The sequence below is a fragment of the Pollicipes pollicipes genome, unplaced genomic scaffold (genome assembly GCF_011947565.3).
Source record: "Pollicipes pollicipes isolate AB1234 unplaced genomic scaffold, Ppol_2.1 Scaffold_6686;HRSCAF=7923_pilon_pilon_pilon, whole genome shotgun sequence".
In the NCBI taxonomy this organism is placed as follows: domain Eukaryota; kingdom Metazoa; phylum Arthropoda; class Thecostraca; order Pollicipedomorpha; family Pollicipedidae; genus Pollicipes; species Pollicipes pollicipes.
This window is the reverse complement of record NW_023596921.1, coordinates 824722-841511: the sequence shown is the minus strand read 5'-3', so window position 1 is coordinate 841511 and position 16790 is coordinate 824722. Positions and strand designations below refer to the sequence as shown.

The 16790-nt window shown below is 47.0% G+C and overlaps 1 long non-coding RNA gene across 1 annotated transcript; it reads left to right on the top strand.

Annotated features, from left to right (window-relative positions):
- Positions 1-10825: 10825 nt before the first annotated feature.
- LOC119108465 (uncharacterized) lies at positions 10826-14387 on the top strand. The gene is made up of 3 exons (XR_005095296.1): positions 10826-10966; positions 11454-11643; positions 13342-14387. It is a non-coding gene; the product is annotated as an uncharacterized LOC119108465 (long non-coding RNA).
- The last annotated feature ends 2403 nt before the right edge of the window (positions 14388-16790 follow it).

Sequence of the window (16790 nt, the reverse complement as noted above, 5' to 3'; positions counted from 1 at the left end):
GTTGGAGGCCCACGGTGCGCGGCATGACAGTGTCAGAACACGAAACTAGTGTACATCGCATCACAGCTCTATTTTTAAGGGAAGTGACCAATGGATCGTTGCAACAGATTTGTGCTGTATATTTCAATTACCTTCGCAGTACATTTCGAGGAAATAATAAATGTAGCAAAGAACTCTCGCTTTTTTGCGTCTGTTTTGATTCTCCCCTACTTTTTTTTGTAACCCGCTTACGCAACCAGTATTGGTTTGTGCAAACACCCGTATCAATGTGTCAAGTTCCCAACAATCGATTTGTTCGGTGTCTGCATGATACACAGGACGGTGGAAATTGCGGCTCTACTTCACAGTATGCCGATGTTAATGACAATACTTCTCGTCTAAGATTTTAAGTATCATTACGTCTGTACGCTGCACCTCCGGGGCTTGTCTTCCGCATACTATTTGAATTGTATTGGGCCGGAGTGCCATTTAGCAAACATGAATTTTAGGGAGAAAACGAATAGTTAACGCTGCACAGGCCAGCTAAGGTATGCATGTGATCCATCGTGGAAAGGACATGATTATGCAAATGGTTCAGGTCTCAGCTCGCAAACATCTAAGGCTGAATGCCAAGAAGAGGGTATAAAGTGCTCGAAAATGCGTGCCAAACAAGATAGGCTTGACTTCAAAGAATGGGGCAAGACGGCTGATTAGTTACATGTGAGCTCAAGTTGGTGCGGACGGGATAGCAAAACACATACGCTTGCCAACTATAAAGCTGAGGTTGTGGAGGTATTTGCGTCATACTATGGGGAAGAGCGGCAAGGCATGCAACCTTCTGCGGTCGACGGAAGCTAAGATTATGCGGCATAAATGAAATGGAGAGTACCATGGAGTAGCATTTATCTTGGTGGTATGCACCCGAGTGTTTTACCCAGGCGCCTTCAACGGACAGATGCTGGTACCGAGCCAGTGCCTCCGCCCTCAGCCAGTGGCCCCGCTTCGTCCCGACAGTTGAAAAAGGCGTTAAGGTTTTTGAGGTATCTCTTTCGATGTAACACTATGACCGTAATGCTAGACCCGACACAAGTTAGAGAGACGTGCGATTCCGTTCCCCTTCTCTCCTCTATAATGAGGTCCATGCCCCAACGTTTTATACACCAACGCAATGTAGAATGCTCGACCGTCTATGGCCTTTGCGCGACCCGAGGCTGGAAGGACGGTAGTCCATGACCCGCATCCGCTACCGACGCTACTCAGCTATTTTCCTTTCGGTAATATCCTTTGGTCTAACCTGACCGACAGATACAAGATGAATGGGCCCCAGGGCGCCATGAGTAATCACATCGTGCTGGAGCCAGCACGCTTTTCGCCCCAGCCGCGCGCGCGCGCGCGTCGCTAACACAATCAGCGCGTACCAGGGCACCAATCAGCGCCTGTTGCTCGCGGAAGTCGACTGTTCTGGGAGAGCAGACTACTGACTGCAGGGACATACAGCCGACGTGTGGTGGCTGAGGATGGTGGCGGGGCGTCGAGGTGATCAAATGGCATTCTTTGTCAACAGCAAGAAGGTCTTCAGCTCCTGCTTTTTGCGTTATAAGTTCAGCCCTATTGTTCTGAGCTATCGACCTACCATATACCAGGAAGTACTTGCTAAAGGACGGTAAAGGGCAAACGTTGGCCATATTGGCAGTACTTCACGTTTCAAACTTGGATCATGATCACCAGTGAAGAAGGTTGAGCGAGGTTAAGCAAAATATTACACTTGAAAGTCATAACACTTGAATGCGGGAAATCTGCCCAATCTGCATAGACACTGCCACCAAATGGTGTCAAAAATAATAAATCATGCGATCCCCCACATCTAAACACACTGATCTTCGTTAAGGGTTTCACGAAACACAGGAACCGGATCAGTTGTAATTCCATCATTCATTTCGATAAAGGTATGCGGCTGAAATAGCACATCCAGCTCTCCATTCTCTTGTTTTTTTTACGAGGCATGAGGCTACTGTCTCATGTATTGACGTAGTATTCCTTGCAAATGCACTTAAAAACTTACACCATTGACATCATTCATAAAATTCGGATCATTTTCTGGGTTAACGTGCCTTGGTCTTCAAAAGTATTTTTTTGCTTACCCTTGCTCAGCCTTCTTCACTCGTGATCACTAAAGGGAATGCTCCACCTCTCTATGGTGTTTTGAACCGAAATAGCCATCTTGAGGACCTTTTGATACAGTTCACGCCAATGCCCTTTTTAAGACACAAAGCCCTCTGGTTCCCAATTTACACGCCGCAAGAGAGGGGAACGGTTTTTTGAAGGCTATTTCAGGGCCACCTTCGCATCGATGATGTCATAGAAACGTCATACGATCGTCGTGATATTGCAGGCTGTTTTCTGCTTATGGTCAAAAATAGCACGGCCGCTGGTACATTCGCAAAAGCGATGATGCGGGACATACGATAAAATCCGAGGAAGGTGATTGGCTGTTAGTAAGATTTCGCTGCCGAATGCGTGTCGCGAACGTAAACGTGAGCACTTTCGGGTTGCGCGGCTCTCGTCAACGGGGCGTTTTTCGTTATATCCAAACCATGGGCCAAAGTTATTAAAGAAAAACACCGCTGTCTGCAAAAAGTACGGCACAGTAAAACGAAATGGCGCTTTCCCGACTGTTGTAGAAAGAAGACTTAATGGTAAATGTGCCTTTTTTCTCCTGCTGGTGTTTTTTCCTTCTGCTGACGTATCTTTTACCGACAGCTCAGTTGATGCCTTGTGTGCCTGAGCAAAGATCCTTGCACGGGTTCATGGGTTAGCAAGACATTACAAAATTAGGGGAATATTACAGTAATTTAGATGTATATTTTACTAAATATTTAACACACATTGTAGGACAGATTTGAATCCTGAGCAGAAAAACTGCACAAGCTCTACAAACCTTCACGTACAAACTCCTGAGCTGTATTACAATGGACCCTCGTTGGGACTTCGTTTTGAGGGAGGCTCGCGGTGAAATGCAGTGTTATAACCGAAAATCTGTGCGGAAATTGCGAGAAAACCTGCAGTTTGGTAGTTCCGCGGGTTGTGCAATGTGGGGTCACATTTATTTGGCATTAATGAATCATGCGCTTGCAATGGTTGTGATCACTAGTGGTGCGTGCCAGTGGCTTGTATTGATCTTGATGTGATGGCGAGAGTGCGTGCGAGGTTTGTTGTTCTGAGAGAGAACATCGCTTTGGTGTTCTTTAAGCCTACTGACTCCCGATAAAATAACATAAGACACCAAAGGACTATAAACAGCGAGAATGCTGTTGCACCGCAATGGTTATATCAGGGATAATTACTAATTGCATAAATAATCCTAAGCAAGAAAAATATTTCTGGTGGCCCAACCTTATCATCTTTACCATTGCAATAGCAATGCTTTGACAATCAGTTCATAACAATGTTACAAATTTATCAACTTTTGCATGCAACTGCATTTCCAGTTACAAGTAATAAAGAAAGTACGTTCTGCGCACATCACATGATATCAATGTCAGGACTGCAGCACTGCAGGAAAGGATAAGTCAGCAATTCAGCATTGACATCCTCAACAGTCCTTGGCAGGTTTCGGTAAGATTGACGACGCTACATGACATTGTCCACAGCACATCGTGCTGTGATGTTAATAATCTGCCCTAAAAGCTGGCGATCGCTACGTTGTGTGCGTCAAACAGCCGACCAAAACTTCTGTTACGACCACTACCAAGACAAAAAATCCACAAACAAGCCGTTGACTAATTCGCCACCCAACACGATGCCGGCGACGAGAATGGCCAGTTGGCGTCAGCTTTCGTGTGTTTTGAAGTATTCTGGCTGCCAGATGCTGCCAGGTATTACTGTCGTCACAAATCATTCCAGTACGCCATCAAACAATGACGTAATGGGGCGCATTTTTACAAACTTTAAAATTTTGCTACCTTGGGTCGTTTTTGAACCTTGAAAGATTATCAATGGTTTTAATAAAGCTTTTCCCATCATGTCCGATGTCTACCCCAATATCTTCAAATGTGGAACATTTCCTTTAACCCAGCTTGACACGTTGAATACCGTCAATATGGACATCGTTTGATCCGTAACGTCGTTTAAACAGTACCATCTGCTATATTGGAGGTTGATAACGCAGCATAAAGTGTAAGCTGTGACTGTCCGAGCTCAAAACATCCAAATCATGCCCCGTGACCAAGTTGTGACACCATCGCCACCACGTATTTATTACAAATCGTTCCAACGCATGTGACTTAATGTTAACTCGAGTCAATGGGTTTCGTGTTATGCGATAAAAAATGGAAAGCGGCAGAGATGAAAAACATCAAGTGGCGTATGAAAACCACACAAAGTAAAGCCCTGTCCTCTTAATCACATTGGTCAAGTTACTATATAACCGCAGTGCGACTCCAGAGGGTCACAACGGCGCTGGCAGTTCAAGGACGATGACCAAGCTGATAACAAATCAGCTAAGCTACATGAAGCGGACTGAACGTGCTCTGTGGACAGACCAGCGGCGCAGATGATGCGTCGGCGGCTGTCGCACCGCAGCTGCAGGCGTCGACAGATGTAGGGCAGCTGGGGGCATCGGCGAATGTCGTAATACATCTGGGGCGCCGGCGGCTGCCGTAGGGCAGCTGAAGGCGCGTGCAACGATGACACAGTGGCGACCGACCTATCCATCGTCTGGGGTGGCGTCGTGCTGCTGACATATGGCCGGCATCGAGCAGTCGGCCGCTAGTTGCACTGCTCCTCGAAAAGTTCACCGGTTAGCTGCTTACGTACATGAGGATACAAAACAGTTTCATGGATGTAATGACGCAAGCTATGGCACCGCTGCCCTTCTGGTACCTGAAGCGGAAGCGCAGCGCGCCGGAGAAATTACACATCAGTTTGTAGGTGATTACAGATCCGCCTCAGACGCCCGACAGGGTCACGTCGGGCTTTCCCAGCAGTGAGCCCTGGCTCATCCTGACCCTGACGCCGGTCGTCACGCGAAGCATCCTGCCGTAACCACAGATAACTCTATGAATCCCTCGCGCATGTTATAAAAAACATCAGCATGAGCGTTGGAACCCACAAGCTACCGGCATCGAGTCGCGGGAGGCTATCGCTTCCGCACTCAAGACGTCAAGTCGCACCTTCCCCGAAACGGGCTTACGCACATCGTCTTCGTCGAGAACGGGGACGAGCACGACCCGCCGGACCGGTGCGTCATTCCGGCGAGGTGACAGGCAGGTGCTCCACGCGTTAGACAACAAATGCGGGCGAGCTGGCTGCCTGTCCGACCCAGCTCCTGTCCCGCCACCGCTTGATATCGTCCAGCGGCGATCGGAGCCACAAGCTGCCAGTGGTCAAGCCTATCGCGAGTTAAGCAGGGGTTTCCGGACAGCAATTGTAATCGCTGCGAGACAAATTCCGCTACGCCAGTGAGCTAGTATCTCTCCTACGCATGACGCTACGCGCACTCTCTCGCGGTCAGTGCATAACGCCAGGTAGTTTACTTTTGACTTCGATCCATCACAGCCCATATCCGCCCCAGCGCGGCGCGAAGGACGCCCAGCGCTGCTGAAAACTGCACGGTCGTTCACTGATTCGCGACAGCACCGATATCTTCAAGGCAGAGCCTGCTGAGACCTACACAGACCACTGGCGTATCCTGAAGATGGCTGGTGCACGGCCACAAGCAGTTCCGAAATAACCACATCGCATCACAACCACGCCTCAGCGCGCGCCTTGCTGTCATCAACTGACATCTCGGACGTGTAATTGTAGTCATGTCTATGAACGCGCCGTCACTCATAGCGTTTCTGGGCTCATCAACGGCGCATTCAACAGCGTTTGGTCGTTTCAAGCTGCGATATTTCACAATGACTGCAGTGGGTAGCGAGAAGAGCCAAACTATGACGACTCGCCCCACGCCTGTGTAGCCAGACTCCAGCCTACCGATGCGTGCCAGACCACTGGCGGACTCTCTGCTGGCTGTGCCGTGCCCTTCACTGGCTCTCACGACCACCGGACTATCAAAACAAGGCCGTCGCAATCAAACTAACGGCGGCGGTTGCGCACGGTCCGTAAGCAGCCATGACAATATCTCACGCTGTGTTGCCAAAAGGCTGCAGGTAACGGCCCGTCAGTTTTATTTAAATAATGCCAGAAGTAACCGTCACCGGCACAACGTCGACCAAACATGTAGAGGGAGAGGGGCGGTGAATGGGAACCCCTGGAATTCTCGGCAGCTTCATACCCGATGAACTGAGGAAAATCCAAAAAAGAGAAAAATGACAATATTTCTGATTTAGAGCCTGCACTTGCGATTTCCCCGCATCTTTTACACTTGAGCTGTCAGATTGGGTCGAACGAAGTCGACCACGTTTTTGCCGCCGCCATCCAACTTGGAAACAAATAGTTGGCCAAATGTTTTGCAAGGTTGTTTTTTGTTATAAGGAAGTTAAGTGAGCCTGGCTTACGGCAAACAGCTTGTCCGCGTCTCCTCAGTAAAGTGAATTCATTTCATCGGACAATTTTACGCAGTATTGTTACGTGCGGCCGCCATGTATGGTCATGACGCGGCTGTGGCTAGCCGCCGGTTGGCAGATATGGAAAAATCTCGGGGGTCATAATACATTAAATCACGCAATAGTGAGCCCTTTTTATCCAATGTATTTCCAGTTGGATGTAATTTGGTGGGTCAATAACGCCTATTGAAAAATGGTGAATATACAGAGGAAGGAATATGCGCATGCGACCCAAGTTCAGTCGAACACCATTAATCTGCCCTCCTCATCTTAAGTCCACCATTCTGAGTTGCATCTTGGAACCTGCCTTGCCATCGGCCAGCAACTACAGACTGCGACTTTAATTGGCTCCACACAAAGGGAAGCTCCACTGGGGCCCAAAGGATGCGGGCGATTTTCGGTATCAGGAAGAAGTGCCAAATAACGCAACATCATCACTGTCGGCACAATAAGCCGCAATGTCAAATGAATGCTCATTCGCTCATCAATTTGTTTATGACCTGTGATTACCACTTAAGTTCACGGGCAAGTCACATTTTCATTGTTGCAGGGTAAAATACCGTGTAGTAAATGGCTTTACTTGAATAGGTAGGAAATCAAGCTCTTAAATACTACAGCGATCCGTAGGTTAGAAGGAATGTCCGTAAACATTTTTTAGCTCATAGGCCACTGTGTCTGTGTTTTTCTTCACGCATGTTACACCATGAGCCTCGAAAAATGTTTTTAAGTTACATGTATCTCACCAAAACATTATTCAGGCAGTCGTGCCCACTGTACAAAGAAACAATTTACAATGGAAGTTTTCTCACCCCACGTGCCGCTGTTGTAATAATTATATACTAGAATGCATTAGTATAATTACTATGGATTTTATATTATATATAAAAAGATAATAACTTTATTAATATATTATAATTTTGTCCGTCCCGGTGGCTCAGTTGGTTAGAGCGCCTGCCATCCGACGCACCCACCCGTGGCGGGGTGGGTTCGAGTCGCTTTAGGGTGCTCGCTATTTGCCCTTGATTAGCATGGCCTGCGGCCGGTGGCAGCGGTCGCGCTAAAGGTCAGTTGACGTCAGAGGGCAGAACGGACCGTGCCGAGCATTGCGGCACGTTAAGCTTTCGCCGCTAAATTCTGCCGTTGACTTGGAATTGCGCGATCAGATGGTAGGGGTCAGGGCTCACACAACAAGCACTGCTTAGCGTGAGCTCTGTTCCCGGAAATCCATCGATTCAAAGGGTTCGGATCAAATCTTTAAAAAATGTATAATTATGACGTATTTTTATATAACATGACCCATATGATTAATATATCAATATATAATTATTGTATATATGATAATTATATGACAAAATAAAAGTAATAATTCACAATGGAAGTTTTCTCTCCTCACGTGCTGCTGTTGCGTCTCCGACGAAGTCTTTTGCTTCCAAACCAAAGAAGGACTAAACCTCATTTCAAAGATGGATGCTCAAATTAAGATACAAATGCAACAGAATCAAAGAAGCACACATGGCCAGACTATTCCCATCGTAGAATGGACCCCTAAATTGACAACTGTTGGAACAACTGTTTTACTGTTGGAAAGTTGCAGTTTGCTCCAATGTCTTTCAGGGTGACCACGGGACACGGTCGGGCAATCAAGTCATATGGTATGGCACACTGTTTGATAATTGCAGCTTCACAATATCCACCGACTTGGATCCCAACGAAGTCACCAATGCGATTACCTGCCTCCGTATTTACCCCTATTCCCTCTTCTCACTTCGTTTAACTTCATGGGCGTGTAGTATTTAGCTTGCCATGAAAATCTCCCTATCATCCTCATCATCCATCCCCTCGTATCTCCTTTCCCTTCCATTAGGGGTTTGGTTGCAAATTTATGTAATTCTTTTCAATACGAGCGTTGGTTTTTAACATGAAGCCCCTCCAGGTTCCCGAACACATCAACAACCTTCCAAATGTAGGGTGTGAAAGGCTCTGGCTAGCTCCACAAACTAGCTGCTTGTCAATACGTAAGGAGTCTGAGTAAAGCTTTTCAGTTCAAGGCGAGGCATAATATGTTTTTACGCGGCTTTGACCCTGCTGAGACGAGATTGATTCCTTGCAATATCTGCACTGGAAAGCCATTCAAAGGAACCAATTTAGTTCGGTTCTCTTGCTTCTGGAAAACGTTGCGTGAAAATGTTTTCCCTCTCTCTCTGTATTCAGATACTAACATTGACATCAATGCGATTCTGGTTTTCCGTGTGTATAGGCAGCACTCACTACTAAAATATAAATGTAACGTTTCTTTAAAGATGGCAAGAATACAGGACAATGGGTAAACACACTCACGCGCGCAAGCACGCAAGCATGCGCCCACCCACCTACCCACACACACACAACACACCATTACACAGATATACAACACACACCAAAACACAGATATACAATAGTAATAATAATAACAGTAATATTAGCTGAATTCCAGCATGTGTGGTCCACAACAAATGTTCATAACGACTTTAAAAACTTGCATTTTCGGACACTGAACGCAAAATTCGTAAGTCAATGCCGTAGCAAATCTGGACGAAAGAGCAGCTCTCCACATCGCAGCACGCTCGGACCGCATCTCGAGCATCACTGGTCGCACTCCCAGGCATCCGGTCTCTACGTCTGCCACTCCCGGGGCGCACACGCTCGCCGTCGGCTAGCAAGGGCCTGCCGCGCCGGCCAGCCCCAACCACAGTCGGCCGGTGCGGCAGTGCTCCAGAGCTCCAATTGTCGATTTGGAGCCACATACGGAAACTCTTGGGCGGTCGCCGCGCTCTGACCATTCGTAACGACCTATTTTGGTCCAGATTGAGTTCTGACAGAGCCAGTTGGATGATTGCGTACGATATTTTGAAGGTCTTCTTGATGGCTTTGGCCTGTACTCCGTATAAAGTGGAAGGTAGCTGAAATGAGAGCGGGGAACCCCTGGCAACAGTCACTGTCAGGAAAACGGGGCCGTAGCGACGCCTTTTGAAGGGATTCGTCCATCAAATCTGATGGCTTTTCTGGCTTCTCATGTGGATTGCCTTCTGTCTGCGCGGCGTGGGGCTGGCCAGGCTGTGTGGTCCGCAGAATATATTGTATGTAGACTGCCGTGTGGTTCAGAGGACATAGAAGGTATAGCAGGTAAAATGCAGAATTGTGGATGCATGCAAGAGCCACCGTTTTCTCCAGCCTCAGCTGTCAAAGTCTGAGCGTAACTGTATAAAGCAGTTAGCATGCAATGCTGATTTTATGAAACTTGCTGAAAAGTGTAAGAGATTAGTTGTCAGGCTATATTCCCAGGAAGCGAACCACTACAGACCAGCATGGATACCCAGCAACATGACACTCACGCTGGAGGTCAGTGGAAAACGCGTGATCCATGAAGCGCTGGATGGTGATAAAAAAGATAACGAAGCTAGGGCCATCTTACCACAGTGATCACGCACAGGCAAGTTATATGATTTACGTAAAGACGATACGAGCCACATCCCCTCCTATCTATCGTATCAACTTGTCAAAACCTTTTGACAAGTTAGCATTGGTCTTGGAAAGAATCATCACACGAGTACTACTCCTTGTTCAGGTGTACCTAAAAAGCACCACGTAATTCCTAAAGACGGAAATATACCGAAGAAGTAAATGCCAGGAACTATGCTTTTGGTATAGCCGAAATTCGCATTTATCGGTGCATCCCAGCGGAGGAAGGGACCCAACCATGCATGAAACTCCTTAGTGAGCACGGAGTACACATTGTACATGCAATGAAGCTCTCACGGATATCCATCGCCTCCCCAGTCATTGCCATTGAAACAGGATCCTAAGCTATTGCCCAGAAGGCACATATTGAAGCCATACAAACACAACTACCCCAAGCACATGCATAGCATGCCATGCGTAATGTACCATAGAATGCGTAAAAAGGCCGATCGGAAAACCTAGTTGGTTCTCCTGTTTTTTTTTTTGGCACCAGCAGCCAGTTTCTCAAAGCAAAACTACAAACTTACGCCAAGTATTAATGTGTGCTTTCGATTTCACAAACTACGCATTAAGCCAGTTTCTTAAAGCTGTAACGTTAAATCTGTCTTAGATTGTAAGTTGTCAATTGAATAATTTTCTTCAAGGCAATATTTACCTTTTCTCCTTTTCCTCCTTTTCGAGGGAAGACAAAATATTATCCTCCTTTCATTTCGACGTTCGTTGCCATGGCTACGACGCTCGTTGCCATGGTTACGACGCTTGTTTCTCTGGCTACGCCAGTGCCAGACGATGAACCAGATTTCAAGTGTTTTGCAGTGACGCATCTTTTTTCGACAAAGACAGCTTCCTTACACATTTACTGTGCGTCTAAGATGAGTTCGCGAGTGATTTTACTGAAGAAAAAGGCCCAGCTGTTTAGGGGAATTCGGAACAGCAAGGACGTAAGCATTTTTATAGATAATCAGCCTCAAAGAATTCGTTATTCAAATTTTGAGAACTTTCGTTGTCAATGCAGTTTTGAGATGAAACCCAAGATTGGATAAGTTAGGTGTTATTCTCCTCGTACAAGCACTTTGCGCATGGAGTATTATATATCTTCGAAACGCGTTCGTTATGTAGCCTACGCATTCCGTAGTTTAGCAAGGACGTCTTGGTATGCACATTCAGAAATGCTTCGAGACAATCTTTTGCTGACAGCTACCGGTACGGTAACTGTCCTTCATTGCTAGTAAATTCACAGTGGGGGGGGGGGGGGGGTCGAGCAAAAGCCTGCTGTAATTACGACACGCCCAAAGGTGACGGCCGTGGTGAATAACGTTACGCTTTTTACCATTTTCTATCTGAATTGATCCGCGAGTAATATCACAAATGGGGTGATGTACTAGCACAGATTATTCCACGAGCACATAGTGTCCCCATACCTTGCAGATACTTTTCGGAGGATTTCAGTCGTGCAGTGGCCAGACCAGACGGCAGACTGGCTGGGTGGCCACGCTGAACCTGGCCATACAATTGGGTCTAGTGAAGGCCAGCATGGACGCTCGTGGCTTCCGGCACGGGCTCTACGCCAACCAGCTGCGGTCTACGCGAGGCAAGACCTGCATGAACTGCTTGCTGTGTAAATTCAAACCTCAACATGGGATATGCGTACATCACTAGTGCCTTGACTAGCACACATAATTCATGATTGCATCAGGTCATTGGCACAGCTGGGCCCTGATTGCTTGATTTCACTGCAGGGCTAAGATTGCTATCACTGTCACTAAAGTAAGGGCACCGTGCCCCAGCGCAAGGTAACTTTTCTGGCAGAATAACCCGTACCACTCGCTGTGAGGACGTCTGTTTCGTCACCCTGCTCACTACATCATGGCCTTCCGTGGCGGCTGCCGTCTGCTCGCAGCGGCGCGGCCGCCTGGCATCTCGCGAGAGCGCGCATGTCGGCTGCGTCCTGGAATTGCTGTAATTGGGGCGCCTGGCTGATCTACTTCCTTCGCGTGGTCATAACTACTGTGCTGGTGGTACTGCGCGACAACCACGGAGTCGCTATGATCGTTGGTTTATCGCCAGTTAAGTCAAATGGAGTGCAACGCCAACCACACCTTAGCGGGGAGCTGCCGGAGAGAACCCATGCCGACATGGATAATAAAGATTTTAAAACAATTCTGATTAAACCTGCCAATGAATGGCACTATGCTTGGGTGAGGACAGTGAATGTGTGTATTGTTAACTCTAGATTTAATTGATATGAATATGAATTAAATGAATTGACGCAACAAATTGGGATAAGTACGTGACACACTGATGGACAAATTTAGCCTCCGGGACGCTCATGATGTTTGATTCTTAGGCGATAACAGCCTGGCAGCAAGCGAAGAGGGGGGGGGGGGGAGGTATATACAGGCATTGCGTTGGTTGACTGGAAACAAATTACGAAAGGTAGGCCATCAGGTCCCTATCCCAACTGAGAAGCGGTGGCACAGGCGGAGGCACATCTTATCGCCTCTGCAAATGGCGATGACTTGAAATATTGCGCGGGCACTTGATCATTTTGCTTGCGCAGAGCTACCGTACAGCTTGGGAAAATATGCGTTCAACAGCTCCTTTTGCTAATTATTGTGCTTATAGGCAGATAAAACCATGCTGTTGGTATTTGATGGTGGAAAGTTACGGAATTTCTTACCATTCGGCCCCCATTTAACACATTTTTGAAACTGCATCCATGATTCGATGCATAGGATTTATTCGACTAATATACATCTCATCCTCTTGGATTGATTCATTGATCGATTCTGGTCGTACACAATTTATGGCGTAGTGTGAAGATTTTAAGTAATTGTATTCAATCGATAGGCGGCAGATGGATCAGCACCATTATCATAAACGGTATCATGTTGCGGTGCGACATCACCATGGTCACGCCACCGACTGCCTCATAAATTAACCCATTGAACAGAGCATCCTGAGTCCAAGAAAGATGTGATCAGGACGGCGAGCTGAACTGCGCTAGGCGTCGACCAAAACACTCCACTGCGTCAATTTGCCACCCACAGAAAAGCGTGATTGCTTGAGCCGGAGTGGCGCCGGGGGCAATGACCAGCTAGATGCGCTGGATGATATCGTCCTCAATATATTTGGTAGGTATTACCCGCTTATGCATAATGTTATTGGATGCACACCGCCGTTATGTGAGCAGGGTACGTTCATGGTTCGCGAGGAGGATTAGGTGTGTCGCCTTAGCGGCGTAGGGATCGCAGATAGCCGTTACCCGTTGTAGTGATTTAAAATTATCCCAATGTGAATTCCATCGCGATTTCAGGCAAAGAGGCTGACGAGGACCTGACGGCGGCCCCAGGAGTTTTTATCTCCATACAAGAATACGGCGGCGATTGCCCTTTGCTGGAGGCACTGCAACAACAATCATCAGCATCAGCGGCAACACCCACTGACGCTGCAAAATGTCTGATGAATTTTGGCAAAAATTGCAGCCTGTTGCCAGCCATGGACGCCGAGTCGCTCAATCCTGCGCGCAGCAACAGCCGCAGACCGGTGGTGGGCGATGGCACCCGTCCCGCGCGGGAGGTAACTGCCACGCCGGCTGGCTCCAACCAGGAGGAGAGAGCGGGTGTCCGCACTCGCTACCACGATCTCTTGGCTATCCCGGACTCGGACCGAACAGACGAGGAAAGGACGCAAGTGCGGACAATTAGCGAGAGCCGTTTACTGGAAATTTTAGTGCAACTCCTCGAAGCCGGCAGAGACGTGCCTATTTCAGCACGTTTAGACTTTGCCATGGGCTCATCAAAATTATCATTTTGAATTCCGCCCTCACGCTCCTGGTTTGGTCACGTGGGTCTGGCATGTACCTTCCGCGCAGCACGTGTTACCTGCCCATCACTAGTCTTGTTCCGTTGTTTGGCGTAGTAACGGAGCGACTTCGAACAGTTGATGGTGAATTAAGCACTAAGCATTATGGAAATATTTCTGGCATGCCATTTCTTACATCCTTCGCAAATACTGTATTCATTAGTGCGTTGAATATTTGTGTCAGCGAAATGCAAAAAATCAATCATGCGCTTCCTGGGTTGCAGCTTTTTCATGTGTCGATATGTTCTCGGTGACGTGGATGATACAAGTATTTTACGAACAAAAATGTATGTCATGTCAACACATAACCCAAACTGTATGATACATAAACAAGATTTTCCAACACATCAACAAGAAACGTCAACAAGATTTTCTAACACATAGCTAATATTTTTAACCAAATCAACAAGCATATCTTGAACAGGTTTGTCGCCAAAGTCATCATTGACATTGACGACATTTGTCAGATGTTTCAACAGGTGCAGCATATTATTATAAGTGAAGAAAAATAAACTTTTGAAGCCGCGTGGAAAATATATTCAACTTTACCATATATGCTGATCATATCAGCATACCACCCCTTCTCGTCCACGTGCACGTGGACGCTGCAACACTTGTCATGCTGGACGTCTCGGCAAGTGCCACACAAAGCACACCACACAGAGGATCGGCGGCACGCTATGTCTCGAGGGCCGGGCCTTCTATGCTGGATCAATTAGTCCTGTTGTCCGAAAACCAGGTTCCACGAACACATTGGAGATTGGAGGAACAGAAGCAGAGTCTCAATTCGGAAGTCATCAAAATAAGCATCCAGAAGCACCATTCAAGTGCCGCAATATAAAAATTAGGATTTTCTCTTGTGCCTAGGGCGGCTAGATAGAAAATTAAATGAGTGCCGCTGTGTACATACCGAGGCCCGTACGCACTTAGTATATACGCAGCCTACCAATGACAGGGGCACCCCTCATTGGGCTCTCACACAATAAGTGAAACACAGCTCAACACATATTCGTGTCTTGAAGAGAAAAACTTGTTATTGTAATGTTCTAGTGTTGCTCCCGCCCACATTGTTCATCAAACCACTGAAACAATGATATGGCATTCACCCGGCTTGCATGCTGGACGCGGCTGTTATTGATAATGGGTACTTAATGTGCAAAACGGTGCCATACCGTGTTGCGGATCTGTATGCTCGCCATAAGCGATCAAGCGTCCCTCTGTTTACCTGCATCTTATTTACTTATTTCAGAGCGTGCGTCTGTCTGTCTGTTAACCTGGGTGTACAATTTTTTGCTGAGGTGCACAGCACATATGGCCACGTGAATGGCCTTGTGATAAGCGCACCGGGCGGGCTCAACCCTCGTGACCTTCGACGTCAGGATTCACGCCGTCGATATCAGTGTTATCCTAAGCGCGCGCAGCAAAGGGTATGCTTTTATGTTTACCAGGGAGACACTTTCTGAAGGTGTAGGAGAAAGAAGGTGACCAAATGAGCAAGGATGAAGTCAAGCCGTGGCAAAACCGTCAAAAACATGCGACAGAGATCGAGCGACGATAAACATAGCGTCTTTAACGCAGGGGACTACCAATTGACACAGACACTGAAATCCCAGAACGGAACTAATCAGGACACGATGTGTACCATTGATATATGGATCAATGTTACGTGGCTGAATACGGCGCGGACACCGGCGTCATTGGCGTCGCATCTTGTGCTGCGGAGAACGCGGGAACCGCACCTAAATCACATCTATCCGATCTCCTAGGTATGTATGTGTGTGAAAGCATTGCTCAAGCATTGCTTTTGCAGTGATCCATGAGCACTGTAAAAGTGATCTATGAGTTATCCATGGATGCATTCATGAATCGTTAGTGGAAAAGTTGACTGCGATCAACTTTATTTTGTCGATACACTCGGCAATGTTGCGTCGCTGGTGCCGGCGCCACCGATACCCTTAGCGTCCCTCCATCACCATCATCACAACCAATAACGTTTCACTGTTGGTTGAAGATAATTGCACAAAGCTTGAAGGTGAGTGTATGGCAGCTGAAGCGATCAGCTGGATGATGCGCATACTTGCAATACAGAACAGACGTCCACCGCCACATTGTCAAACAGTCAGCATGTCCTGATACCACCGCCCACTACAACTAATCAAGCTTTAATGTCGGCTGAAGATGATTGCCTGTCATTTGCAAATGGGTACCTAATGGCTGAAACCATGTGTTCATCATTGCAATACCATATCAATACCATGTCTCATCAATTGAATAGCATGACTGTCTATCATGAATGGTACAATCTTTAACCACATTAGGAGCTTGCAGTAAATACCCCGCTAGGTTTCAAGGCAAAAGGAACACTGAGAATTCCAACTATCCAACCATCAAGGTCTCCCTAAAATGTTGGCAGAATTCCAAGTGCCAGAGTTGCAACAGCTGCCCTTCATAAACAAAGAGGATACGTATTTTTTTCTAACTGAGATGCGGCGAGTGGGAGAGCCAAAACGAGCTAAGACTCGTGACGTTTTAAAAATTAGAAATAGCTCTGCAGGATTTGACTATGCTGTGCTCATGTTTTCCCTGCTTGTCAAATTTGCAACATTCTATCCAATGGTGCTCTTCTTGTTGATACCCAATCAAGATACGGTCAGAACTCTCGGTGGTGCAAGAGTTGAAAATGATGAGATTAGGTCAGAATCCAGATACTGACACAACCAGAATGGTGTGACTCGTGTGGGTCGGTCAGCAGATGGTCGGTCCTCCGTCAAATATCTATGAACTTACACAGCCTCCGAGTTAATGTAAAACAATGGTACGCTCATTTCCCCTACAGATCACCATGCTTGATTCTGTGCTGATGAAGTCCAGTAATTGCAGTCTGTTATTAATATTATGAGG